The 27,410-nt window shown below is 47.5% G+C and overlaps 1 long non-coding RNA gene and 4 other non-coding genes across 5 annotated transcripts in view; 2 read left to right on the top strand and 3 right to left on the bottom strand.

Moving 5' to 3' along the window:
- LOC110339510 overlaps positions 1 to 27,410 on the top strand; it is a 205,045-nt gene that overhangs the window by 101,086 nt on the left and 76,549 nt on the right. The window lies entirely within an intron of this gene.
- On the top strand, positions 8,834 to 8,905 carry Trnac-gca. Its single transcript has one exon. It is a non-coding gene; the product is annotated as a tRNA-Cys (tRNA).
- Trnac-gca lies at positions 11,340 to 11,411 on the bottom strand. Its single transcript has one exon. It is a non-coding gene; the product is annotated as a tRNA-Cys (tRNA).
- Trnac-gca lies at positions 14,064 to 14,135 on the bottom strand. The gene has a single exon. It is a non-coding gene; the product is annotated as a tRNA-Cys (tRNA).
- Trnac-gca lies at positions 19,656 to 19,727 on the bottom strand. Its single transcript has one exon. It is a non-coding gene; the product is annotated as a tRNA-Cys (tRNA).

Genomic DNA, 27,410 nt, shown 5'->3' with positions numbered 1-27,410 from the left:
ACCGCCAAAATCTCTTTCTTAAAAGTTTAGAATCTCCCAGCTGTGGACTCCTGTAAAATCAAAAATAAACTAAATATACTTTCTTACTTCAAAAGGGAATGACCAGGGCACAGTTGCAATCTGAACAAAACAAAACAAAACTACAAAACTATAAATAACACTGTCCTATATCTGAGATTCACTCAGGATCTTCTGGGCTCTTCCAAGGTGCTTGGATCTTCTCAGGCACACGCAGATCTGCAGCACACACAGCTTGTCTTCTAGACTCTAGCTTCTCCACTCTACCAATGCTGCTGTTCCTGGTGGTCATCCCGTGACACTGGCATCTCCAGAACTCTGGGATCTCTGATGCAACTGGGGATGCACTTTCACCGACAGCCTCTCCTGGGCTCTCTTCATAGTGCCAAGTCTCAACTTCTCTGTATGACCCCTTAAATCCTAGGCCTTCAGCTGCCACTGAGACTTAATCTTCACCAGTGGTCTCCCCTGGCCTCTCATGTCTTCAAAACCAGAGCCACTGGGTGACTCTTACACTGCCAGGCTGCCAGGATGAGATACAACCTTGGCCACTTGTGGAACACAGCTTCTGTGTGCTGACTCTGAGGAAACACTTCCCAGAAGATTTTACCTCACTGATGCTGCTCTTAATCACCCCTAGTTTCTCAGCTCCCGCTGACCAGTGCCAACTACCCCAGTAGAGCAAAGGTTTCACTTCAGCGGTTGTGGTCTCTTTTTAATCACAGCTGATTCATTAGTCCAGCTAACCAGAACCACCGATTCTCAACTCAAAATGACAACCAGCCTTGATAATCTTTAATTGATTCTCAATACCCCTCTTGAACAGTGGTCATCAACCTGTGGGCCTCAACCCCTTGGGGAGATTGAATGATCCTTTCACAGCGATCGAATATCAGATGTCCTGCATATCAAATATTTACATTACTGTTCAAACAGTAGCAAAGTTACAGTTATGAGATAGAAACGAAAATAATTTAATGGTTGAGGGTCACCACAACACGGGGGAGGGTATTAAAGCGTCACAGCATCAGGAAGGTTGAGAACCACTGCTCTAGGACCTCACAAGTCAGGCCTCCATTGTGTGTATTTCTCTTAACACTTATCTTCCAGGCTCCCACAGAACAGCTCGAAAAGCTTTGAACACACGATGGGTTTTCTTGCACAAAGTTCCAAAATCCTTCTACAACCTTCCCGAAATCAACATGGTCAGGTATGCCACGGCAATACCACACTAACCTGGCACCAATTTCTTCTGTCTTGGTTAGGGTTACTGTTGTTGTGACGAAACACTATAACCAAAGCATCTTGGGGAGGAAAGGGTTTGTTTGGCTTGTGTTTCTATCTCGCTGTTCATCATCAGAGGAAGTCAGGACAAGAACTCCAGGGGTGGGGGTGGGGAGTGGGGGTGGACCTGGAGGCATGAACTCATGCAGAGGCCATGGGGGGGGTGGAGGAGGGGATGCTACTCCACACGGCTTACTCGCCTGCTTTCCTTTTCCTTTTCTTTCTTTTTCTTTTTTTCTTTAAATCTATTTTGGTAGACTGGCAGAGGAGAACATATGTTCTTTTGTTGCGATCTTAATTACTAATATTATCTCTCATATCACACACATCACACAGCATGTAGTAAATATGCCTATAAATGTGCATCTCTATGTATGGGTTGGTTACAGGATGAATATAAATTAAAGAGGCTGCAGCAGAATTAAAGGGGTTTTAGAAATAGCCTTAAAAAGAGTCTTTGTTGACGAGGGAATGAACCAGACCAGCCTGCTTTCTTTCTTTTTTTTTCCTTTTTTTAAAAATTTAAATTAGAAACAAGCTTGCTTCACATGTTAATCCCAGCTCCCTCTCCCTCCCCTCCTCGACAGTCCTCCCACTAGCCCCCCAAGACCCCCACCCAATCCCCCTCCATTCCCCAGGGAGGGTGAGGTCCTCCATGGGGGAACCTCAACAGTCTGTCATTTCATCCAGGGTAGGGCCTAGGCCCTCCCCCAAGTGTCCAGGCTGAGAGAGCATCCCTCCATGTGGACTTGGAAGAAAAATCCAGAAGAAAGGCTGGTGCCCTCACCACACCCCAAGACAGAGGGGCCTTGGCACCTAAGTAAGGTTGAGGAGGGAAGAACAGACTGAAGTACAGAGAGCTTTCCAGTCCTCAGAACCTGCCAAGCAGCCAGTGGAGTATAAGGACACCGTAGTCTGGGTGTGGTGTCACGGTAGGTTCTAACGGGACGCTTCGCTAAAGTGGGGGTGTAGCTCTGGGAAAAGCATTTGAGCACAGATCAGTAGGTCACTGGTTCAAGTTTAGGTACCCTTACTTTTTCCCTCAGTGTACAAAGTATCTTGAGTCTGAGCTATGCCCACTGAGCCAGGGACTATTTCTTCACTGGGTCATTCTGAGTGGGGAAAGGAGCCTGCATCTGGTCAAGAAAGGCAGTGATGCTGTATGGGTGTGTTGGTCGTGGCTGTCCAGAGCAAACAGAAGCATAGGCATAAATGTGAGTGTGCACATGTTTGTATAAAATAGGATTTTTTAATTTTTTTTTTGAGACAGGGTTTCTTTGTGTAACCTTTGCTGTCCTAGAACTCACTCTGTAATTCAGACTGTCCCCGAACACACAGAGATCCATCTGCCTCTGCCTCCCAAGTGCTGGGATTAAAGTCGTGCACCACCACTACCACCCAAAATTTTAACAAGTGGCTCAATAGCTGTAGGGAGAACAAGTCTCCTGTTTGCAGAGCAACCCCGTAGGATGGAGACTGGATAGAGGTGGCATGGAAGATGGGGTCAGCTCCAGCCAGCAGGCTGACCTCATCCTTCCCCAGAGACTTCAGGTCTTTCCTTGTAAGGCATCATCTGGAGCAGGAGACCCATCCACCTTATGGAAAGTAGTGTAACGGAATTTGCCCGAAGTCTACTGATTGAATAGAGGTCACAAACAAAACATGCCTTGACAGACAACACAGTTGTGTTGGGACAAACATCTATGTATGGTGGCCTTTCCAAGAGGGTCACATGCATCATCCAGTGCAACAAGTAACTGTCTTAAGTTCTTCCCATCACACGCTCCCAGATGAGCCTGAGGGCTGAGTAAGTCAGACAGAGGTGGGTGTGGTTGGGATCTTCCTGAAGGAGGCAGAGCTCAAGTGATAACAAGGGCCAGAGGCTGAGGCAGTATTCATTGAGCAGCTCCAGCGGCTTGCTGACACCCTGCTTCCCCTGAGTCCTGCCGACTTCACGAATAGAGGCCATCAGTCTTCCATGCTATGCTATGAACTCATAGTCCTATCAATGACTACCTCTGTGTTTCCACAGACGTCTGTATCAAGGACATCTGTAGCTTCCATGGTTTCACTTTCCTTGCTGAAGAAAGGCAAAGATTAAGAAAGTGTGGAACCCTGGGGATGGAAGTGTGGATTTATGAGAACACTGGGACCACTCATCAAGTCTTAGCCAAATCAATAGCTCTATATAATCTCCCTGGCAGCCAAACCAGCCACTTCTGTCTGAAAGCCAGTCAGATGGACTGGAGACTTGCGTTACGGTGGGGCGTTGTCTCACATTTGGAGACCACAACCAGAGCCGGAGCTCAGTGATCCAGCTGCATTCTTCTCCAACTTCTGTGAACTGCAGATGTTCTAGAAACCATTTTAACAAGCTAATTGACATCAGTGAATTATAGAGATCGTGTATTGAGGGGGATTTTTGCAAAGTATGTAAATTTAAGTAAGTCTAATCAGTTTCATGGCTATACTCAATTACCCTCATGTTTTTTTCTTTTTTTCTTTTTAAATTTAAATTAGAAACAAGATTGCTTCACATGTCAATCCCAGCTCCCTCTCCCTCCCCTCCTCCCATGCCCTCCCACCAACCCCTATCCCCATCCCCCAATCCCCACTCCTTTCCCCAGAGAGGGTGAGTCCCTCCATGGGGGATGTCCATAGTCTGTCATTTCATCCAGGGCAGGGCCTAGACCCTCCCCCCAAGAGTCCAGGCAGAGAGAGTATCTCTCATTATGGGGTGGGTACCCAAAGTCCATTTGTATGCCAGGGATAAATACTGATCTACTACCCAAGGTCCCATAGATTGCCTAGGCTTCCTCACTGACACCCACATTCAGGGGGTCTTGATCAGTCCCATGCTGGATTCCCAGCCATAAGTCTGAGGTTCAAGAGCTCCCCCCTTGTTCAGGTCAGCTGTTTCTGTGGGTTAAACAAGCCCAGTCTTGACCCCTATGCTCATCAGTACCACTGAAATAGCTCAGTTGGGAGAGCGTTAGACTGAATTACCCTCATGTTTAAAATGTCACATCTGGAACAATTTTTTAAAAATCTGTTTCTCAGTGGAGTGAGATAGACCTGAATCCACAGGTAGTCAGTTCAAATGTAGCTAAGATATGAGGGATTTCCTAGCATAGCGTAGAAAGAATTCTGAGTCTTTGGGGATGGGAAAGCCAGGGGAGAGATTGTTGATTGTGACCTACTCATCTAATCAACAGTAGAGACTCCCTTCAGTCCCCACATTTGAATAATGCCAAAGACTGTGTTCCTTGATGACTGAAGAATCTAAACTTTTTTAAAAAATACAATCATAATACCCAGCCATGCTCTATAGATGTTCCCATTAGATTTCCTCCAAAGCATCCTTCAACCAGTTACCTAACGACTCTGTTCTGAGAGGCGATGCCTGCATCGTGCTGGGGTGACTGGAGATCTAGTACCTCGTGAAACTTGTAGAGGTTCGGTGCTTTGAGGAACCTCAGAACATCCCATAAGAAAACCCTGTATTTTCCGCATTTTCTGTCTCACCACCACTCCCCTGAGAGGGGATCTGAGAGACTACACTGGCTATTTTGGGACATTGCTGTTGACTTTACTGTCCTTAGGGGGTTAATGGGTCTCTGACAGATGAAGAGACTGTGTAACATCTCTGGCCAGTCTGGGAGTGAACCAACTAAATGAATTCCTTCTTCTGACAGTATGTCTTATTCTCTGAGCAGTACACAGTCTGGGACTGTTACTTTGCCTGGTAACCTTGCTGTTAAAGCTGCATCCGTACCTACCCCTAGTACCAGGTTGAGCGTCCCAGGAGCTGTCCATGGTCTATGGAGATGGTATGTATCACCCTGGCAAGAACATTTTAAGGTATTGTCTGTTGCTATTTGGCATCATTTCTGTCCTGTATTAGTTCCTTTTGTGTCACTGTAACCATTTTATCTGACTAAATTAGCTTAGGGGAGGGAATATTTGTCTGGTCTCATGGGTTCTTCATGGTGGGGAAGGCATGGCAGAGTTCATGGAGACAGGAGGACATGACAGGGCCCTCACAGCAGGATGGAACAGGAAGTGGACAGCCAGACAAGAGCCAGAACAGATGTAAACTTCAGAGGTCCCTCCCCTGGTGACCTGATTCTGCCAGCTAGACCCCATCTCCTAAAGGTCCTGAAAACAGTGCCACAAGCTGAGAACCAGAAACCCATGGAGGAAAATAAGATTCCAGCCATATCATTCAACCCTCAACCCAGAGATTCAGGGTCATTGTATTATGCAAAATGCCTTTTTCAAGATCAAGACTCCCCAGAATCTAAATGGCTCTAATGCCGTTCAAGAGTCTGAGTCCAGATGCCGTCTCACAACTGTGAGTCTCTGTAAAATGAAAGAGAAATTAGCATGTCACAAAGTAAACACTGTCATTTCAAAAGTGAGGAGGACAGAAAGCCCCAAGCCCCACAGGGCCAATGATAAATACCACAGCCTTTATCTAGCATCTAGGGCACATTGTGGCAATATCAGAGTTGCAATATGTTCCGATAAGTTCCTCTTCCCAATCATAACCTTGTTTTTGTATAGCGTGCATGGCCTCTCTTGAACTAGCTCTACCCCGCGCCTGCAGGCTTCCTTGACAGACATCCAATGTTCCTGGCAACTCTGATATTGTAGTATCCCCATTGCGGCTTAGGCTTCATCTTCACGGCTTCACACAGCAGCTTCTAGAACCATGGACTAGAATCTTCTTAGCCCAGTTGGCTGAATCAGGGAAGCACTTCCTCAGGCAGTCCCTTACCAGCAGGGGACCACACTGGCTTTCTCCTTTATAGGAAGTCTTCCCAGTGAGTCCTCAGACACCTGTGAGCAGCAGAGTCTCTCCTTTCAGCCACCTCTCCTGTAGTTTCAGTGCAAAGTGTATGCCTTCTTTTCACATAAAAGTGCTTTATTTGCGCCTTGAGAATTTTATCCATGCTTACAATGTTTTTTTTAATCACATCTACTTCCCTCCAACTCCCTTCAGACCAACCCAGCATGCCCGTCTCCCAACTTCATGCCCTCGTCTTTGTTTCTATAGTAACTCACAGAGTCTGATTAGCGCTCCCTGGATGCAAATGGGTATGGGGCCATCTACTAAAGAACAGGCAACCTGCCTGCGGCCACACCCCCAAGGAAAAAATGACTCTCTCCCTCCCACAAGTTCTATCGTCTGCCAGTAGCTCCTCAGACAAAGGCGGGTCCTCACACGCCCCCTTCTCGATCCATGAGAATTCTGACTGGTTTGACCTTGTGCAGGTCTGGTGCAGGTACCAATGGCTTCTGTGCGTTCATGAGTTCAGCGGCCACGCCATGCCCAGGAGACGGCAACTACGGCGCTTCTCCCCATCCTGCAGCTCTTATGGTCTTTCTGCTCGTTCTTCCATAATTCTCCCTGAGCCTTGGGAAGTTGAGACAGAAATGTCATTTGGGGCTTGGAACCCTGAATTCTTATTCTTGGCACTTTGGCCAGTTATGAATCTCTGCAGTAACTACTGCCCACTGGAGGCGGTGGTGCACAAATAAATAAATAAATAAATAAATAAATAAATAAATAAATAAATAAAACTTCTGCAACCAAAGTAAAGACATAAATACTTAGAAGGCAGTTTTGACAGCATGATCCAATAGTAGGTTCTCCCCTAGGACTCATGGCATCCTCAGTCAGGGTCTTTTGACCAACTTTGCAGTACTGAGAGTGCTTTACAGTCGTAGATGTGTGTGTGGCCCAGGGGTGGAGCTTTTATCTGTAGATCAAGAGGTCCCTGATTCAAATCCAGGTGCCCTCTCTTTGCATATAGTTTTTCTCTTCTTTAAAAAAATGCCTGTTAATCCCAGCACTCGGGAAGCAGAGGCAGGCAGATCTCTGTGAGTTTGAGGCCAGCCTGGTCTACAGAGCGAGTTCTAGGACAGCCTCCAAAACAAATACAGAGAAACCCTTTCTCAAAAAAAAAAAAAACAAAACAAAAAAGATGCCTGAATTTCAACTCTTCCATCTTAGTAGATGCCAGGATAAACATCATGGCCTTCTTAGAACCAGCAAATGGTGGTGGTAATTACGATTCTCTTGTGCTCATTGCTTTTCTCATAACTGTGACAAAATACCCGACAGGAGCAGCCTAAGCAAGGAAAGACTTATTTGGGCGCATGGTTGCCGTCCACCACACTAAAGAAGGCATGGTGGGGGTCATGGCAGCAGAAGCATCAGGGAAGACCAGGACATGGAAAGAAGGGATTTGGAGACAGAGTCAGATGATAACCTTCAGGCCACCAACCAGCTAGTGGCCTGTGACTGACAGCTTGAAACTATGTATCGAGAGTCCCACAACCTCCCAGAACATTTCCGCCATCTGAGGACCAAGTGTTGAAAACTATGATGTATCCACCAAACCCTAACATTCTGCCCCTGCTCATGCCATGTAATGATGCAAAGGACATTCAGCCCAGCTTCAAAGAGTCCTTCTAATCTTAACAGACCCAACATTGTTCACACATCCAAAGTCTCTTCTGAGACCCAAGACGAACTCCCAGCTGTAAAATCAAATACAAGCTGTGTACTTCTATCAAACTGCAGCACACAGTAAGCGTTCCCGTTCCCAAAGGAAGAACAGGAGGACAATATGAACCAAAGCTGAGAGGTCAGATGTGTTGTCATTCTGTGTCTTCTCTGAGCACGCACAGATCCTTTAGGGGTTTTGTCTGGCCATGGAGCCAGAGCTTTGCCAGAAGAGTCTCTCAGCCCTAGCTCAGGGTCTATATACATCATGCTCTTAAAACTCCCTCACAGCCACATGTGGTGATGTCCTCTTAGGAGGAGCCAGTGGCCTGGTGTAGAGCCTGTAGCCTTTCTAGCCAAATACTTACCCCAGTGTTGAGCAGGTCTGTGGGGACCTTGCTAAGGCCACTCGCTTGGCCACAGATGAGAGAAGAAGGCCATGAAGGAGCAGAGGAATTAAAAAATGCAAAATTCGACCAGGTGGTGGTGGCACACGCCTTTAATTCAAGTACTCAGGAGGCAGAGGCAGGCAGATCTCTGTGAGTTCAAGACTAGAATAAATAATTCTTTCAGGACACACAGGGAAAGACAGACAGACAGACACACACACACACACACACACACAAGCATACTTCACATATAACATGAAATTCAAACTTAAAACACCCCTGTTTGCCTGGTGTACAAGAGCTAGTTCCAGTACAGCCTCCAAAGCCACAGGGAAGCCCGGTCTCGAAAAACAGAACAGCAACAACAAAACCCAAAGCTCCATTCACTGGTTCTGGATGGCAAGTGTGGGAATCCCAGTTGGTATTAAGGGAGAGAAACATTAGATCATATAAAGGAGGCTTTGGGGAAATCCTCTCAAAGATCAGAGAAGGTGGAACTTGCAGTCATAAGAGAGAAGTCCACCAGAGACCAAAGGGAGTCTAAGATGAGATGGAGATCACAATACTTAGTCTTGGAATGAGGGAGGACTACCTGGTTATTAGTGCTAATCACAAGCTATGTTGGAGTGGGGGTATAGCTCAGGGGTAGAGCATTTGACTGCAGATCAAGAGGTCCCTGGTTCAAATCCAGGTACCCCCTAATGTTATGGCTTTTTAACCACCTGAATCAGCTACGGTCCCCCAACACTTACGGTTCTAATGCAGACCAGCTTGTTCCCTGAGTCAGATCTTGATGTTCTTATGTGACTATCCAAAAAACAGAACCTCTTACTGAATACCCAACATTTCTGGTCCTACACACACCAGTGCCAAGATAATCCTGTCTATCATGATGAGTAACCACATCTAGGAGGCCTTGCAAACCATCAGGACCTCTGTTACACAAGTTTGAACGTGACCTTGGATTTTGCAGCAGAGATGCTGTGAGACCTCCAGTTATGCCTTGTGGGGAAAGATGCATAACTGGAGGTCTCACAGCCTCATCATCTTCTTAGCTGAGAAACCCCTTTGGATCTGCACTTGGATCCTAGGACAACCCAATCCCTGTTCTTTCAAGTGTACTAACCCACTGATAAGAGGCCTCCTGAGGCCACGAGATTGGCCACTACGTTTGGCATCAGGCTCCCCACAAGCTAGGGAAGACCAGTGCCAAGAATTTGGCCTTGGAATTAAAAAAAAGCTAGAAGATGAATAACAGAGCAAAATTAAGCCAGGAGGTCTAAAAGGCAATAATGGGCAGGCAAGAGTCAAGGATGGCAGCAGCAGAGATCAGGCCATGCCAGTAAGAGATGATCCCATGTCTCCCACTGGACACAGGAAGAGAATGCACTTGGCAAGACATAAGAGGTCTTCCGTGTTCAACTGAGGGATCAGGAGGCAGCTGGCGACCAGAAGAGGAGTGGTTTGCATGCAGAGGGTAGGCCACAATATGGGCCTAACCACTGATAGGCAGAACAATGTGGGGCCTAACCACTGGTGGCAGAACTCCTAAGGGTTGCAGGGGAAAGTCCAGAGTGGTTAAATAGCACCAACGATAGAAATTGCTTGAATGAGCTCCAGCCTGATGTAAGAGCATTTAACTGTGGGTCGGGAGGTTCGTGATACAAGTCCTGTGTTTGTGTCTGTGTCAGTCTGTCTGTCTGTCTCCTTTGGGATCTCTCTGTCCTCCTCTGGAGCATAACGAAACTAGTACAAACTAAACTGGGAGTCTTTGAAACCATTTCTTAATAAGACCTAGCTCATCAAGCCTTTAGACACTGAATAGCAGGTGTAACCAACAGGTTTTATTGTGACTCCAGGCTGGGTTCCTAGAGGGAGCCCAGGTTGGGATGCATTCCCAACCCTATTTTTTAATAGGGTGAGTCTGTTTAGACTTGTCTCATAATCATGACCTTTTTTTCAAGCCTACACTGTAGGGCATCAAACAAACTTGGAGGTTCCCAATTCCCACAGGGATCATGGGAGGATCTTGTCTAAAAGAATCAGTCCTTGACCTACTCAGGTACAGGACCTGCAAATCTTTATTTCTGTGCAGGCACACCCTCTGTCATCAGCATCTCTCTCATTTGGAACTCTGATGGATGGCCCAGCTGGAGAGCCAGACCTCATATTCATCTGCAAGTCTTCAATGAACCATTTCCCATGAAGTCCGTCACTGTGGAGTGGTGCATACAGAGGGTGCCAGGCATTAGCAGAATCCTTATGTTGTCACTAGACAGTGAGATGAGCTTTTTTTCATTTTTTTATTTAAAATAGAAACAAATTTGCTTCACATGTCAATCCCAGCACCCTCTCCCTCCCCTCCTCCCCTGCCTCCCACCAGGCCTCCCAACCCTTCCAGTCCCCACTCTGATCTCCAGGGAGGGTGAGGCCCTCCATGGGGGATCTCCAAAGTCTGTCATTTTGAGATGAGCTTTTAAGGACAGATCAAGACTCCAATCCAGGTCTTCTTGCTCCTACTCATTGATGTGACCCTGGTTTTCTTTTCTTGCCTATGATTCTTAGCTTGTTAGCATATAGGGCAGAGAGAAAGAGGCCTGGAAGTTCAGATCAGTCCTATAAGAAGCCCTAGGTGACTTCCATCACCATCTCACCCTGGGATTTTGTCCTAGAGAGCTTCCTAGAACCCAGGTCTGGGTAGATAGAGTAAGACATAAGTGCATGTCACCAGTAAATTTGCAGGAAAGGAGCTCCAGACTTGGGACACAGAGTCAAGGTCCAGAGCCTCTGACCTACAGCCTGGTATGGTGGGATCAGAAACTTGAGAGCCACTCCATCACCAAGAATATGATGCTCCAGCCCAGGAGGCAGGAGAAGATATGTCCAGATTCATCTGCAAGTCTCCAACTTCATTCTGGGAACTTTTCAACAACCCCAGAAATTCTTGGAACAGAGTAGAACCTGAAGGCTAGAGGAAGCAAGGATTCCTGTCTTAAAAAACTCTAACATGTGTAGCCAAGTCACCTGAGTGATATCAACTGTGCTTGCACTATGGATTGGAGTTTGATGGGCTTCATCATTCTCTTCCAGGTGTCCTGGTCTAAAAGGAAAACAATATAGAATGAAAAAAAGGCAGGGGGCACCTGGATTTGAACCAGGGACCTCTTGATCTGCAGTCAAATGCTCTACCCCTGAGCTATACCCCCACTTGCATATAATCTCTAATTAGTACCTCTTCAACCATGACATGGCACCCAGCCCACCTACAGGTTTATAAGCCGCTGTGGCCTCTTTGTGTTTTAGAAACTAGCAATTGTTCTTTACAACAGATCGCCTTCCCTTTTCTCCAACCTCAGCCTGTCCCTCTCAGCTCCCCCATCCCTCAGGGTGTCACAAAGGCACCAATCTGGACCTTGAAAGGACACATCACTCTCAGAGTCCTCTAAGCCACACACTGACCAAGACAAGAGCAGCTCACCCTGGGTCTTCAACTAACCTGACACTGAGTGCTGGAAGAACCTTTTCCACACTCCAAGGCCTCAGGAAGGTCATTCATTCACCCAACAAACACGGAGCCTGATAGGTGTCAGTCCCTGTCTATGTTGTGGACACGGGGACAAGTGAGACATTTCCTTCTCTTGAGACAGCGTTTCCAGGTAAATGACTGAAGAAGGGTTTGAGGACGTTAAGCAGAAAGGCTCACTCCACTGCTGGCTGGCAGGGAGATTATGTAGAGCCATTAATAATGATTAAGATCTGAGTTGCCCCAGTGCTTTCATAGAGCCACATTGCAATCCCTGAAAAGTCCCATTCTTTCTTAACCGCTGACCTATTTCCAGTAAGGAAACCATGATGGTCAGGCAGCTGAGGATCAGTCTTTGCTCTCTGTTTCGGCTGTTTCTCACCTGCAGTCACTGGAGGTCAGGAAGTCCTAACAATACAGCCAGAAATTGCCATGTGTTTTAGCGTGCACAAGGAGCAGGCCATGAATTGTGACGTTTCGGGGTTCCCTGTGCTGAGTCAGCAGGCACTGGCGGTGCTCTCTAGAAACTGCATAGTGGTCTAGGGGAACTGAGGGCTAGGGTCACTCACCTGATTCTGGAAGATCTGGGATTCTCCATTCCATCCTACTGGAGCCTACCGGATTGTGGCGGCTTGAGTGAGAATTGCCCTAACGGGTTCATATGTGTGGATGCTCAGTCCCCAGTTCGTGGAACTTGTGGGAACACCAGACCTTGAGCAGAGACCCACTTCCCCTTCTGCCTGGGAGTAGGCAGCTGTAAGACAATGTTTACTAAAAACATGTTTACTAAAAAGGATACAATGCCCGGGGCAATAAGTTCCTGGAAAAGGCCTTCCCACGGAAACCGCCCTGACCTCGACCTTGTCCAAAGACTAACCGCACCTTCAAACCCACACACATCCACCTCTGGTGTCAGAGCAGAACCAGCCAGGGTAGAGGAGAGAGCAGAAGCTTCTCTGGTGGGAACTTTCTTAGGAAGTTTTCTTGAACCTTTTTGGAGCCTGTTTAAAGTTTTCTTTATATCGTTGAACGAGTCTCTGTGTTGTCAATCCCTGACACCCTCCGCACGTTCTCGGACACAGGCCGAGAAGCAGACGTGACAGAACTGTTTGGGAAAGATTAGGAGGTATGGTCTTACTGAAGTGCCTTTGTTGGGGAGGTGTGTCACTGGGGATAGACTTTGGTTTCAAAAGCCCACACCATGCCCAGTCCCCCTTCCCCTCTCTGCCTTCAACTTATAGATGAGATACAAGCTTCTAAATGACTGTTCCAGTGTCAGGCAGGCCACTATTCTCCTTACCATGATGGTCATAGTCTCATCCTCTCTGAAACTGAAAGCAAGCCCCTAATTGAATGCTTCCTTTTAGTAATTGCTATGTCGTGTGTCTCTTAAGAGCAATAGAGCAGTAACTAACGCATGGATCTTCATTATCTTTGGGCTCAGTGAGGCCAGACGTCCAGCCTCAGTTTACGTACTTCCCAGAGAATCTTTCTTGTTACCAAACTTGGCTCCAGTGGCAGTACTTTGTTTAAATAAGAGCCTTTCTTCGGTTCATGGTAACATGGAAGGCCATCAATGGCAAGATGACAAAGGCCTCAAGATGAGGCAGGAAATAAGCAGGACCTAAGGAATCATGGTACCAGGTCTTCAGCCAGCCTTCTTGAGTGAGAATGATGCAGTGAACACTACCCTCAGTGTCTGGTCTGGGATGTTTCCAAATCTGCCCTCCTCTCCATGTACTTACTCAGCACTCACAGCGTCATTTCAAGGCACATCACTGATGAGCTTGTTATTATCTGTTGTGCCGAGTAACTCATGCTGCCAGCTGTGAGTTCATGATGCCCAGATGTTTGGTCAAACACTGATGAAGGTGATGCTGTGGGCGCATCCTTGGTTGGCACCCAAACTTCAGTCAGTAGACTTTAAGCAGAGCCCATTAGCTCCTATAAGGTGGGTGGGCCTCCCATGTCAGTTAGAGGCCTGGGAGGAAAGAGTGGTGTCCCAAAAGAAGAAAGAAAAAGACCTCAAGACCGCAGCATGTCACCTCTTCCAAGTCTCTATCCTGTATGCGGCCCTGCAGAAATCAGACTTCCCTACCCCAAAACTGTGCAGGCGTTTCTTAGAATGTCTCTATATGACCATGCAAAACACAAATTCACACACACACTCTGTCAATTCTGTTTTCTCTGGGCAGCCACCACCAATGTGCACAATTCAAGCATCTGCCTCTGTTGTCTTCCTTATCCAGAAGCAGGACCCTGCCTCCACCAGAACTGAGCCAATGAAAACTAGCATCAACCATGCAAGAATGTTTGTGGAAGAAAAAAAAAACACAGGGGGCACCCGGATTTGAACCGGGGACCTCTTGATCTGCAGTCAAATGCTCTACCCCTGAGCTATACCCCCACCTGCCTGTATATGTCTAATAAAGAGTTTAAACCTGTATGACCACTCCCTGACTGTCACCGTCTGGTATGCATACTTACCAGTGCTCTGCCATCATCTGCTTCCTCTTAGGATGCCCAGCCCTGAGATGTCTCTGTACACCTCACTACCACTTATTCCTGTCAGTCACCATCCTTCCCTAGCTCCCAGTTAAACACAGGCATTAAGTCCTGGAGGTCTGCACTAGAGATCTTTCAGACTCACTTCAAAAATCCAGATGCAGAAGTCTGGCCGCTCATCTGACGCCTGGAAACAAACCTAGACAGAACTAGAGAAAAGCAAACGCCTTTGCTCCTGCCCAAGAACTGCTAAACCAGACTCTCTGGGAAGGAGACCAAAGGATGACCTCTATCTCAAGACAAGCTCATGGGATGGCTCCGGCTCACCGACAGTTTGCAGCTAGTGATTTAATCTGCTCCCTTCCTCCCATTGTATAGATGTGGGGGAAACGGCGGTGGTTAAAGTCATGCCCATAAGCAGAGTCCACATTTGTGGTAAAGAGCTTCTGTATCAAACAGCCCAGGTCAGAGGATCCCTGCCACCCCCCACACTTTCTCTCCTCTTCCTCTCGTATTTCCCATTCTTGGGAGGCTTCGGATGCTTTCCTCTGAGTAACACGCCCCCATTTCCACTGTTGGGACTCACATCACTCTGCTTTGTCAAGCACAAGGGTTCACATGATTGCGAGGTTTCCTCACTTTTAGTGAGATAATCACAAGGATTGACCTCCTTAGATGGGCCTCTGTTTAACCTTGAGCTTACACTGTCCTTCCCATAGGCCCATCCCAGGACTTGTGTTTTGGGGTATCCACAGAGAAGACCACTTGGACATCAGTTTAAGCCGATAGAAAGGTTTATTAGCTACACTGGGTGTTCAAGATCCCAGTGTAGCCCCAAGCCTTTCTCAGGGTGAGATTTTCAGCACAAAAACCATTGACATACTTCATAGAACAAGAAAAGTTAACCAGAATCAGAACTACAGAAGTCAAAAGGTAAGATCAGTACATTCAGAGACTTTCCCAGAACTATGGGTTTTGATAAAGTTTTTGTTTTCATTTTGGTTATTGGTGCTGTCTACATGCTGAGTTTTATGGCCTGAATGGCACTTCCATCATTGAGTCAGTTGTGCTAAGGTCTGCGGGCCTGTCACTTTTGTAAAAATCATTCCTGGCCGGCACCCTGTGTCCCTTGTGAAGCCTCAGTTTGGAGAACTGCTATTCAGACCTAAAGCCTTGCTCCCTCCTTCATTACTGGAGTCTTGTTATCTACTTTAACCCACTCTTTCTACTGTTCTCTGGCTACACAGTACTGTTCTTAGGAATTCGTTGTCTGTTTCTATTCCTGACTCCTCTCCATGCTCTCTCCTCACTTTCGAATGTACTATAACAATCCTTTTCATTCTTACACTACAGAAATTGCCAACCAACTCCAACTGATTAGACACGTGCCGTTGTTTGAATGAGACGGGTTCCCATATGTTGGGGAAGTCCTGTGCATTTGTCAATAAAGCACTGTTGAGCCAATAGGAATCTAGATAGGTGGGACTAGGAGTCCAGGAGGACTCTGGGAAGGAGAAACACAGGAGAGTCAACACGTAACGCCATGGGGTAGGAAGCCCGGAACTATTCTCCGGTAAGAGACATACTTAGATTAACAATTATGGGGTAATTCCTTAAGTCAGAGCTAGCCAGTAAGAAACAAGCAAGGCCAACAGCTTCATAATTAATATAGCCTCCTGTGTGTTTATTTGGGACTGATGCGGCTCTAGAACCAGGCTGGCGGGAAGGCTCCTCTCAAGGAAAAAGCCTCCCTTTACACCCATAGGCTCATATCTTTGTGTGCTTAGCCCACAGCGGATGAACTGTTTGGAAAGATTAGGAGGTGTGACCCTGTTGGAGGAAGTGTGTCACACCAGGCCCAGACCTCACCTCCCCCTCCTCTGCCTGCTGGCCAGGATGTAGCTTTCAGCTACTTCTCCAGCACTATACATGCCTGTGAGCTGCCGTGCTCCCTGCCATGATGATAATGGACTAACCAAACCCCTGAAGCTATAAGCAAGCCCCCAATTACAGTCTTGATTTTTGTAAGGACTATCTTGGTCGCGGTGTCTCTTCACAGCAATAGGACAGTGACTGAGGCTATTTGCAACCATGAGTTTGTTTTTCTATTCCTCAGTGGCTCCTCGTACGTCTGAAAGTCTCATTTATACCCTGTGTATGTATTCTGTTAGTTCAACTAAAGTCTCCTCCTACACCTAGTCAGTCCCTGAGGCACCCAGTTTGGTGCCTGGTGTGGGAATCACGGCTGAGGTAGCCAGCACCACCATGCTCACAGTTTAGCACCATGGGAACCAATCAGTTGATGCGGGCTGCTATTAGAAGTCTCTGCCTTAAGTCATTAAGCCTTCCTTTGTTTTGTTTCACTCCGTGATCTGGGCTTGGGTTCTTTCACTCCGTGATCTGGGCTTGGGTTCTACTTCTTGTATGTTCATTTTGGGTCCCTTTCAAACAAAAGGCGGCAGCTTGATGTAGTGGTTTGGGTCAGAAATATCCCTCCAACGGTCTCGGTATTTGAACACTTCATGGTGTTCGTTTGGGGAGGTTCGTTTGGAGGGGTGGCACTGTTTGGGGAGGTTTAGGTAGTGCAGCAGCACCGGAGGAAAAGCCTCCTGCCGTTTCCAGTGCTTGTGGCTGGTAGGACAGCTTCCCGCTCCAGCCGCCATGCCCGCCCCCTTGCTGTCGCGTTTCCCCACCAGGACAGTCTCTTCCTCCAAACCCATAACCCAGAATAAACTCTTTCCCAGATGCCGGCTTTGGCCATAGTGTTTTCTCATAGCAACAGAGAAATAACCGACACACTTGGTGAACACGGGAGATCACACAGAGATATTGATTGGTTAAGACCGAAGTTGTCCCAGTGCCCTCCTCAATTAATACCTCCACTCCTGAATTGTGTTCTTTCTTAGCCATCGGTCTGTTTTAGGCAAGAAAACCGTGGAAGCCAAAGATGCACCAGGTGCGGAAGCCTGGCGATCCCAGGGTCAGCCTTTTTCTCTCCTCCTTCTCAGATGTTTCGCTAGTTCAAGCACCCTGGGCTATCAGGAACTGTTAGCAGGAATGTGAGGAGTTTATGGCACGGCAAGGAAGCGTGAGAACCCCCAACAACTGGACTCTGAGAGGAGCCACTGGCCAGACGTCAATCAGCCAAATCAAAAAGTCACTAGAGCTGGGCAGCGGTGGTGTATTCCTTTAATCCCGGCACTGAGGAGGCAGAGACAGGCGGATCTCTGAGTTCCAGGTCAGCCTGGTCTACAGAATGAGTTCCAGAACAAGCCAGGGCTACACAGAGAAACGCTGTCGCAAAAAAACAAAACAAAACAAAGACAAAAAGAAGCCACCACTGGATCTTCATTCACAGTGGATACTGGGCCTCAGCCTCCAGCCCCCTGGTATTGCCGGACCTATATCACTTCAGGGTTATTCTCACCTGTCTGTGTGATTTACTCAGTACTCACAGGCCCATTCAAGAGCATGGCCAAGACTAAGATGTTATCTTTTGTGTCCAATATTTTTATGTGACCTCTTGGTGGGGTCATGTGCACAGAGGTTTAGTCAACCACATCCATTGTTAGCTGTGAAGGCACATTTTGGTGATGAGCTGTGTTTCCATCAGCAAAACCAACAACCCTCCATGACGTGAGTGGGTCTCCTGCACCATTTCTAAACTCAGAAGAAAGACTGGTGTCCCCATGGCAGAAGGAGTTTGGCTTGCAATTATATATAACTCCGCCTCCTGTGTCACCTCTTCCTGGTATCCATCCTGCAGACATCAGAGTTAAGAAGTCTGAAACAGGGCTAAAGAAATGGCTCAGTGGTTAAGAGTGCTTGGCTGGCCAGGCGGTGGTGGTGTACGTCTTTAATCCCAGCACTCAGGAGGCAGAGGCAGGCAAATCTCTGTGAGTTCGAGGCCAGGCTGGACCGACAGTCTCCAAAACAATACAGAGAAACCCTGTCTCGTAAAACCAAAAAAAAAAAAAGTGCTTGGCTGCTCTTTCAGAGGACCCAGGTTCAGTCCCCAGCACCCATGTGGCAGCTGACAATGGCCTGGAATTTCAGAGTCAGGGGATCCGGTGCTCTCTTCTGGTCTCTGTGGGCACCGGATGTTTGTGGTGCACAGATATACATATAGACAAAATACCTACGTAATAAGACTCTCTAAAAGTCTTCAAATAAAAAAAGAAAATGGCCACTCCTTCAAATCTCTGTCTTTATAAACACACTGCACAGCCTGCCCTATTCTCTGTGGACATCTCTGTGGCTAACATTCCTCCATCTACAAATCAGTCATTACCGATCCTTAAATCAGATGCTCCTAAAATCAGAATGCATGACTCCTCCAGGACCTAACCAAAGAACTGGTCTTTAGCCTTAAGGACAGAGCTCAGGCTAGAAGAAGTTAAAGAGGATGAATTTCTAATAAAAGCCCAACCTTGCACTCCTCTCTCTGTCTTAGAGGACAAGTCAGTGTAGGAAAACCAGACTTGTGCACATTGAGGGAAAAAGGAGGGGCCCCTGGATTTGAATCAGGAACCTCTTGATCTGTAGTCAAATGCTCTACTCCTTAGCTAGGCCCCCCCTTAAGTATAACTATTCATTAGCACCTTTTCATCCATGACACCATACCAAAACTAGCTGTGCACCCTGCATGTTCTCAGCACTGGCAAGCTCTCTGCACTACAGTTGGTCCTCTCTACCCCCTTAAAGCCTCTGTTTTGAGGTGTGGTGAAGGGAAGTGTGCCCAGCATTTCCTCTGAGTCCACACATGGTAGTCAGTGCAGGAGCTGCTGGTTTGGGGCTTCTGTGAACCACACATGCAGCCCAACACAGGAAGTATGGAGAGCTTCCTCCATATTAGTCTCTCTCCCTCGTTCATTCACTTGAACAAACACTCATGGAACTTATTAGGTATTGGTCTGTCATCCATGTTGAGTACATCAAGACAAGTAGGTTCTCGTTATTCAGAATTCAAATAAGAGACACGTCTATGAACCAATGTATATCCACAGAAGTGGCGGGAGCCTACTATGCAAAGGCCCCTGGGAGGGAAGAGTGTGAAAAGCATCTTGGGAGTCAGGTAAAGCTTCAAAGAAATGAGAAGGAAAACTGGCAAGAGGGAGTAATGGGTTCCTCTATCCCATAGGCCTCCTGTGAGATGGATTTCCTGCAGTGAGTGAGTCTTTGCCATAGTTTGAGTGACAGTGACCTGCATGTGCCTCATGGCCAACCCTCTGTTGGCCCCTTTCAGAGATAAGGATATAGACTTGACCTGAACAGAACCCCAAGCAAGAGAGAAAAACACTACAGTATGTACCTGGGGCACCATTGTGAGGAAAGGGCCAGTGAGTGACAATGGTCTTTGTATGACTCCATGTTAATGGATACTTCAGTTTTGAATCTCTTGCATCTAAAAGAGATTCTAGCAAGGGGGCACCCGGATTTGAACCAGGGACCTCTTGATATGCAGTCAAATGCTCTACCCCTGAGCTATGCCCCCACCTCTTTGTATAAGCATCTAATAAGCAATATAAACCTTCATGGACAACGCCTGGATGTCACAATCCTGGCATGTGCACTTGCCAGTGTTTTGCCATCATAGCTCCCTTTTTTGAGGTCCATGCATGAGTCACCGCTGCATACCTAACTGCTGTCACCACTTGACTCTGCTGCCCATAGTTCCCAATTCCTGGAGGTCTGCATTTGAAACATCCTTAGACTCACCAGGGTCAGGCTCAAAGGGTTTGCTTTGGATGTGGCAAATATGGGTAGGGCTGGGCAGAACTAATAGTCTAGGGCTGGGCAGAACTAATAGTCTAGGTCTCTACCCGAGAACCCTAAATCAGAGTGTGTGGACAAGGGTCCTGTGGGTAGACCAAACAAGCTCAATAGATGACTCTTACTTCTTGACAGGTTAAAGACATTGACTTAATGCGCTCCTTTCCCCAGTATAGACACAGAGGGGAGGTGGTGATGGTTAAGATCGTGTCCAAACAAAGTATACCCAATTCACGACCAAATCATAAGCAGGGTCTGTTTCAAGGGCCTCTGTACCAGTCACCCAGGACAAGAAAATGACTTGGTCACCTCTCTTCTGGCCCTCTTACTTTTTTGAATTTTGACTCCTTCAGTGTTTCATACAGAATATTCCCTGAAGGAAGGGTCCAACCATCAAGAAAGTGATGAGGTGGGAGTCAGAGATATCCGTGGCCCCAGGAGTGCGACACAGGATGGCAGTTAATATTACGTGGTAAGTGTGGAAATCAGGGCCAGCAGGTGACAGAAGCTTAAACCCGGAATAGCTTCATACGCAGGCAATTGAGGTATGCCTTTGTACCTCTGAGGACTTTCCTAATTACCACACAGTATCTTCATTAGATGGAATGTGGTTAATTACCCAAGGATGACACATACCCCGCAATTCCTCCTCATTCTTAGTGCATTAGCGGGAAGGGACTGACCTCCTTCAGACCTCCTTCTAACATACCCTATCCCTCCCCATAGGCCTAGCCAAGGGCTTTCAGACATCTTAAGGTCAGAACCCCACTGTGATGCCTCAGTGCTCAGAGCTGGAGTCTTGTATAGCACCCGGTGATAAGGTTCTCTCTGCCTCACTCTTACCCTCTGGGACTTCCAACTTCTTTGGGATTTGTCTTCCATTTGCCACTCTCTGCTTTCCTCCTAAATTTCTTCTTTTCTAGTCTGGGCTTACCAGAGAGGTTTCCACTACACACTGGCTGCAACCATCAGCTCAGACAGCTGGAGGAGCAGGGGCCAAGCAGACTGGCTGGCTATTGGTGTACCCAGAGTTCAGACCTCAGAGTGCACCGAATGGGGCCTTCCTTCGGGAACTCCTCTTTTGGGCCCCTACCTGAAAACCATCATCACAAAAGGCCAGAGATCCCAAAGATGCCCGAAAGGACCATTGTCCTGGGGTCAAGGGTCTATGGAGGATGACGGGGGAGCTAAAACCCTAATCGGCCTATGGTTTTCTAGAGACGATGAGGAAATGAGTGTTTTCTTCCTGAGTGATGACTAACTTAATTGTGCTGACTAGCTGGGAAATGCGGTTCTGGTATAAATGCTCTGTCTGCTCTGAACCCCTCATTTGTGACTTGAGGGCCGAGGGTGTAAAATGTTAGGCTGTCTCTGCATCTGCATCACTGGCTGATAGCGAGTCAGGGGCACCTGTGTGGGCAGAAGTGATGTGGGGACAAGGAATAAGTTTGCCCTCTACTCTGGCTTCCGACCCTTTGTGGGAATCATTTCTGCTCACACCATTGGCATCCTCAAAATGTGGAGAGACGCTTCCCATGCTGGAGGCAAAAAGAGAACAATGAAAAACCACGAAAGAACTGCACACGAGAGAGAGAGAGAGAGAGAGAGAGAGAGAGAGAGAGAGAGAGAGAGAGAGAGAGAGAGAGAGAGAGAGAGAGCACTGGATGGGCCTGAAGGGCTAGGGGGGAGTCACTCACAGTTGCAGAGCCATGGGGAGGACGGTAGGGCATCCTGACCACTGCTGGGCTCCTGTTCCTGCTCATCTCAGACAGAGAGGACATGCAGACCAAAGAAACGAGTCCCTCAGGTGCCGCTGACTTCACAACCAGCTTTCTTCAGGTTACTTACAGGGCATGGGCCATCTTCACCAAGAGTCACCCCAGCCTGGCTGACTGCTCATGAGATCTGCATTCCTGGAACCCTGTGTGCACCCTGCAGGCAGCTGCACCACTGAAGACCCCCCCTCCTATAGCGCCTCTGGGAGGGACTGTGGGTCTTGTGGCTTTCGTGAGCCTTGTAAGGCTACCCCCTTCCTCCTCCAGAGGAAGCAGCTACACACCTAATTACCCTCTCTTCCATCCTTGTAGAAAGATTCAGCACTCAGGGAAATCTGCTCCTAGCACCATGCTCCTTGAGCAAAAAAATAGGTGTATCTAGGGAGTCTACCAAGTGCTTACTCAGAAACAGCCAGGGTTGGGATGGGCGTGCATCAGTTCTAAGCTTGCTTCAGGGAGTTGAGTCTCTACATGATGTGCTTGTTAGCACTACCTCGGCGGTGCTGGGTTGCTCAGTTGGCCTGGGTTCTGTCCTCATGTTCATGTTGCCATTTGTAATCCGTCAGCATCCATGTCTAAATCCAGCCTCACATCCCTCGGTCACGGAAGATGGGTAGGCTTGAGAATCACTGTTCAGCACAATGCCATCTGGCATGGAACACTGTGTTAAGTCTCAGTGAAAGTCGCCTGTCACTTAACATGATGGAAGTTACAGTGGTCACTGGGAGGGAACTGGGATGCCTCCCCAACCGGTGTGAAGATTCCCATTACCCCAAGTGCAGCTAATGAGAGGGATCAGTCAGGCTGCATAACCTCCACTTCAGCGCATCCCCCCCAACACAACCTCTAAGACCAGCTAGTTAAGAGCTTTAAAGAAAACATTGTTTATTTAAGTTAGAGACAAGCTTGTTTCACATGTCAATCCCAGATCCCTCTCCCTCCCCTCCCCCCCCTCTCCACCAGGTCCCCCAGTCCCCCACCCAATCTCCACTCCCATCTCCAGTGAGGGCGAGGCCCTCCATGGTGGATCTCCAGCGATTGTCATTTCATCCAGGGTAGTTAAGAGCTTTTTTTTTTTTTTTTTTTTTTTTTTTTGGTTTTTCGAGACAGGGTTTCTCTGTGGCTTTGGAGGCTGTCCTGGAACTCACTTTGTAGACCAGGCTGGCCTCGAACACACAGAGATCCGCCTGCCTCTGAAAATACACATTGGCCGGGCAGTGGTGGCGCACGCCTTTAATCCCAGCACTCGGGAGGCAGAGGCAGGCGGATCTCTTTGAGTTCGAGGCCGGGCTGGACTGATAGCCTCCAAAACAATACAGAGAAACCCTGTCTCGTAAAAACCAAAAAAAAAAATACACATTAACAGGGCTTGAGAGACAGCTCAGCAGTTCAGAGCAATGGCTGCTCCTGCAGAGGACTCAGGTGTGGTTCCCAGTATCAACATGGCACCTCACAACCAGCTTGTACTCCAGTTTCAAGGTATTTGACAGCCCTTCTGGCCTCCACAGTAACCAGGCGCAGTCTCGATCCACAGAGAAATACGTGCAAACACTCACACACATGAAATAAAAACAAATAAATAAATCTTTTCAATACACACTACCTTTAGCAAAATGACTTGTGCCAGACTAGTGGCATCAACAGAGAAAACTAAAATAAGTCCTAAGAGTGATCATCAGAGGGACTACTAAGGAAAGCAAAGGACATTTGAGAGCTGGGAATATAGCCCAGGAGCAGTGCACTTGCCTAGCATGTGGAAGGCTCCAGGTTCAATCCTCAGCACCACATCCAGGGAAACTGGAGAATTTTAGGTGTGGAAACAGAGCAAGTGCCAGGAGAGGACCCTAGATTTGAACCAGTGGAGCTATAACCCTTTAATGATCAGGGTTTCTCCTCAGTTTATTCCACCTATTAGCCATCTTGGGTTGTGTTGTCGTGATGAATCTGAAACAGATGATGGAAAATGAGGGCGGGTGTACTTTGGTTCATATTTCAGAGGTTTCAGTCAATGGTCACTTGGCTCTATGTTGCCAGTGGTGAGTCAAAGAATAATGACAGAGAGGGTAGGGCAGAGTGGAGTTGTCAAACTCATGATATGGGGAAAAACAGAGACAGGAAGAGGTGGGGGCATATTAAGTATCTTTCCACGATCTGTCCCAATGATATACTTTCTCTGAGAGGCCCCACCATACACACACCAATAATGCATGAGAATATAACTCCATGGGGTCTATTAGTCGCTGATGGATTGAGTCACTTCCGCAAAGCCCATATTCAAACCTTGCTGTGTTTGGATTTAAACCCCAAACACACAAGCCTTTTGGGAAATACTCATATCCAAACAATAATAACCTGTGTCCCTACATCTAAGAATTCCTCGGGATACAGTAAATCTCCTTCATTGGTAGGTTGGGAAAACTGGCAACCAACCACCAGCTGCCTAGAGCCTCAGTTTCCAGCCGTGAATTCACAGCTACATTCCTGGGAGTTCTCTTACTTAACCCATCATCTCCTGTCTACCCCCATTCACACACAACATTCAACAAATGGATTTCTTCTCCTCCTTTCGGTCAGTACTTGATGGGTGTTGGGGGGACAGGTATGGGAAGCATGGTTGAGGTAGTCCACAGCAACACTGTCCAACCCTTCATTCCAAAGTTGAGTCCCATGCAGTAACAAGCATCATTTTCATTCTCATAGCCCAGCAGGGTGAACGCCCATCAGTGGGTGTAGGCTGCGCTTGCTCGGGTCTGCCTCAAGCTCTGGGTCCATCTGTGTTTTGTTTGTGTGTGTGTGTGTGTGTGTGTGTGTGTGTGTGTGTGTGTGTGTGTGTGTGTTTGTTTCTCTCTGTGACTTGGGCTCAGCCTGCTTCCTGTATGTTCATTCTGGGGTCCCTGGTGGAGGACAAACAGCTGGTGGGAAAAATACCTTTATGACAATGACAGAAATGCAAATGAGGGTGCCCAACCAGGTGTACAGGTATCAAGCCTCTTCTGTATCACACGCTGCCATCTCATGGTAAAAGCGAGTCACAGGTCAGAGCCCTAGCCAATGGCTGGGGAGCATGCCCTCCTCTCGTGGGAAGATCTGGAAGGAGGCCAGCTCTCTCAAAGCCTTGATTAATCAGAGTCCAGGACTATTTCAAGTCTATGAACTTAAAAGACAAAATTTCTGTCCCTCCTGGACCCCAAATACAGAGGGTATACTAAACACTTATGCTTAAAGATTGAACAACATGGAAGTGCACAAGGTCATAGACGCAGGTCACAGAAAATTAGCTGTAGGTAGAAGTAGTCACAGTGCCTACTAACTATTCCACAGAGTGTCTCCTCTTCTATATGACACTTTCAGTATGGCCCAGCCTTCCCCAAAACCACATAATGTAACAAATCACCTCCAAACTTGGAGACCCAGACCAATAGGTAAGCATCCTGGGATTCAAGATGTTCACTGATTGGCTCTGGCCATGCCACCCAAGTAGCTCCCGTCATTGTTCTGCATGACACTTGGCTCCACACTGAAAATCCACACTCTGTCTTCACAATTTCTGAGGAGGTTGTAGAAAAATACATGCTTTTTTTTTTTTACAACTGAGCAATCCCTTCAGCTGCTCCCACCTGTAGAATACTACTGGCTCGGAGGTCTTTTCACCTCTTGTATTCTTGATCCCTTTTGTCTTCACACTTCTGTAAATACAGCCCATGATGGTGGATCTTGATTGTCAGCTTGAAGGGATGGAGAAAACACTAAGACATTGAGGTTGACTAGAGGGTACTTCCGAGAATCCATTAGACCATGGTGGTTCTGATCTAAGGAAGGATTCACCCCTCCATGAACTCATCATAGTATGGAGTTAGTGGAAGGTGCTGAAACATAGGTGGTGGGACCAGGCTGTATGAAGAAGTGTGTAGTGGTCTTTCAGTGAACTTGTAATGGTGGCGACACACGCCCTTGGGCGTGGCCTCAGGCAGATGGAAGCAGAAAGAGGGAAGCTTGAGGTGTGGCTTTCCTTTGTGTGCTCTTTCTGGTGGGTCAGCCGATCCGGGAGGAAGGGCAGAGGAACGCTCCCACAGTTCTTTGCATTTTTCTGTGTAAGTGCTCCCCATTAAACGCCCATTTATCATTTATCTTGGGTCTAGTGAAGTCATTATATCCTCACCTTCAAAGAAGGTCACAGGGTGCGTCCTGGGCATTGCATCTTGCCCTGGCACCTTCCTGGATTCCTGTTCTCTGGTCGCTGCTGTATCAAGTGTTCTGCTCTGAGCTTACTTTCCACTCCTGCCATGATAGCTGAGACCCTTTGGATCATAAGCAGAATGAGGCTTCCTCCTTTAAGATGCTTTCCTAGGACATGTGGACACGACATCATAGAAGCCTCGTTAATACCAGCTCTCAGGAAACACCATGAGTTGCTTATGAATTTGGTTCCATTCCCAACAGTGATCACCCCAAATATGATATTTCCGGATATAGGCCTCAACTCAATTCCAGGAGCTCGAGTCTACTATTGTCTTTTAGATGTCAGCTGGGTACCTCCGGATGGCCTAGCCACAGTGGAGAATAGCTTCTAGTTTGTGTAACAAAAGACCTAGGCCCCATGCCCATCATGAGGGCTAGTGGGATGTGCCTGGGGACTAGTGGGATGTGCCTGAAGACTGGTAGGATGTGCCGGTACACTGAGGGCTTGTGTATGTGCATTCTAGGACCAACTCTAGCGTTAAAGGAAGTGTTTCCTAGTCAGCCCTATGTACATGACAATAGATGTTTACTGCCAGTACCCCCGATTTTGGAAAGCTATTTAAAAGGATATTTGAATAAGCCATGGTCTTTAGTATTAACTGAGAGCCCTTCTATGATAACATGATGTCTCTGTCTTGTCCTTAACGCCTCTGGGTAGCTAGGAATTCCCTGATCCACACTCCCCCACTCCAGAGTCAAACCCAAGGCTGTTCGGCTGGTTCTGGTCACAGCCCCAAAGATATCAGTCCAGAATAGATAGCCCCTGCAGCATAGGACTGATACAGGCCAGATCCCGGCACACCCCATTCCTCTTTGATACTGCTTTTCCCTGGTCAGTATTTGGACACGTCAAGTTCCTATGGGCCACACCCTTCATCTTCCCAGGAACATCTGTCCACTGACAGGATCTAGCAGATACCACCTTGGGGATGTCAGTGGTCTTGATAAATGGCTTTGAGCTACACAGTCGAGTTGGCGTCTTTCCCTGGGGTTGTGTCTAGAAGGCGCCAAGTTTCCATTGTTCTAAACTATGATAGAGTAATTTTGGGTGGATCAATTTTATTTTCCCCGCTATGCAATTTCTGAGTAATCCATACCTCCTTTGTATTCTGCATATAAAGCAAGGCAGTTCTCATCTGAGCTCAGATCTCTTTTGGGTTCCCTTGCCAAATGCAGCCGGCAGCAAGTAGCTCATGCACTGAGCCTTTTGCCCAACATCCCCTCCCCTGCTCTGCACCATCAAGGTCATTTTCTGCTTTCCAGGCTTTCACAGGCTGCTGTCTTCCTGCCCTCAATAGTAGCTTCCTCGCCATTCCTACAGCTGCTAGAGCAGATTGCTTGCCACGCACCGCTGCACAGAAAGCCATGTATTTTGGGTTCTGTCCTAGTGA

Source organism: Mesocricetus auratus, unplaced genomic scaffold (genome assembly GCF_017639785.1).
Source record: "Mesocricetus auratus isolate SY011 unplaced genomic scaffold, BCM_Maur_2.0 Super-Scaffold_100125, whole genome shotgun sequence".
Classification (NCBI taxonomy): Eukaryota; Metazoa; Chordata; class Mammalia; order Rodentia; family Cricetidae; genus Mesocricetus; species Mesocricetus auratus.
This window is presented reverse-complemented; position numbering and strand designations above follow the sequence as displayed.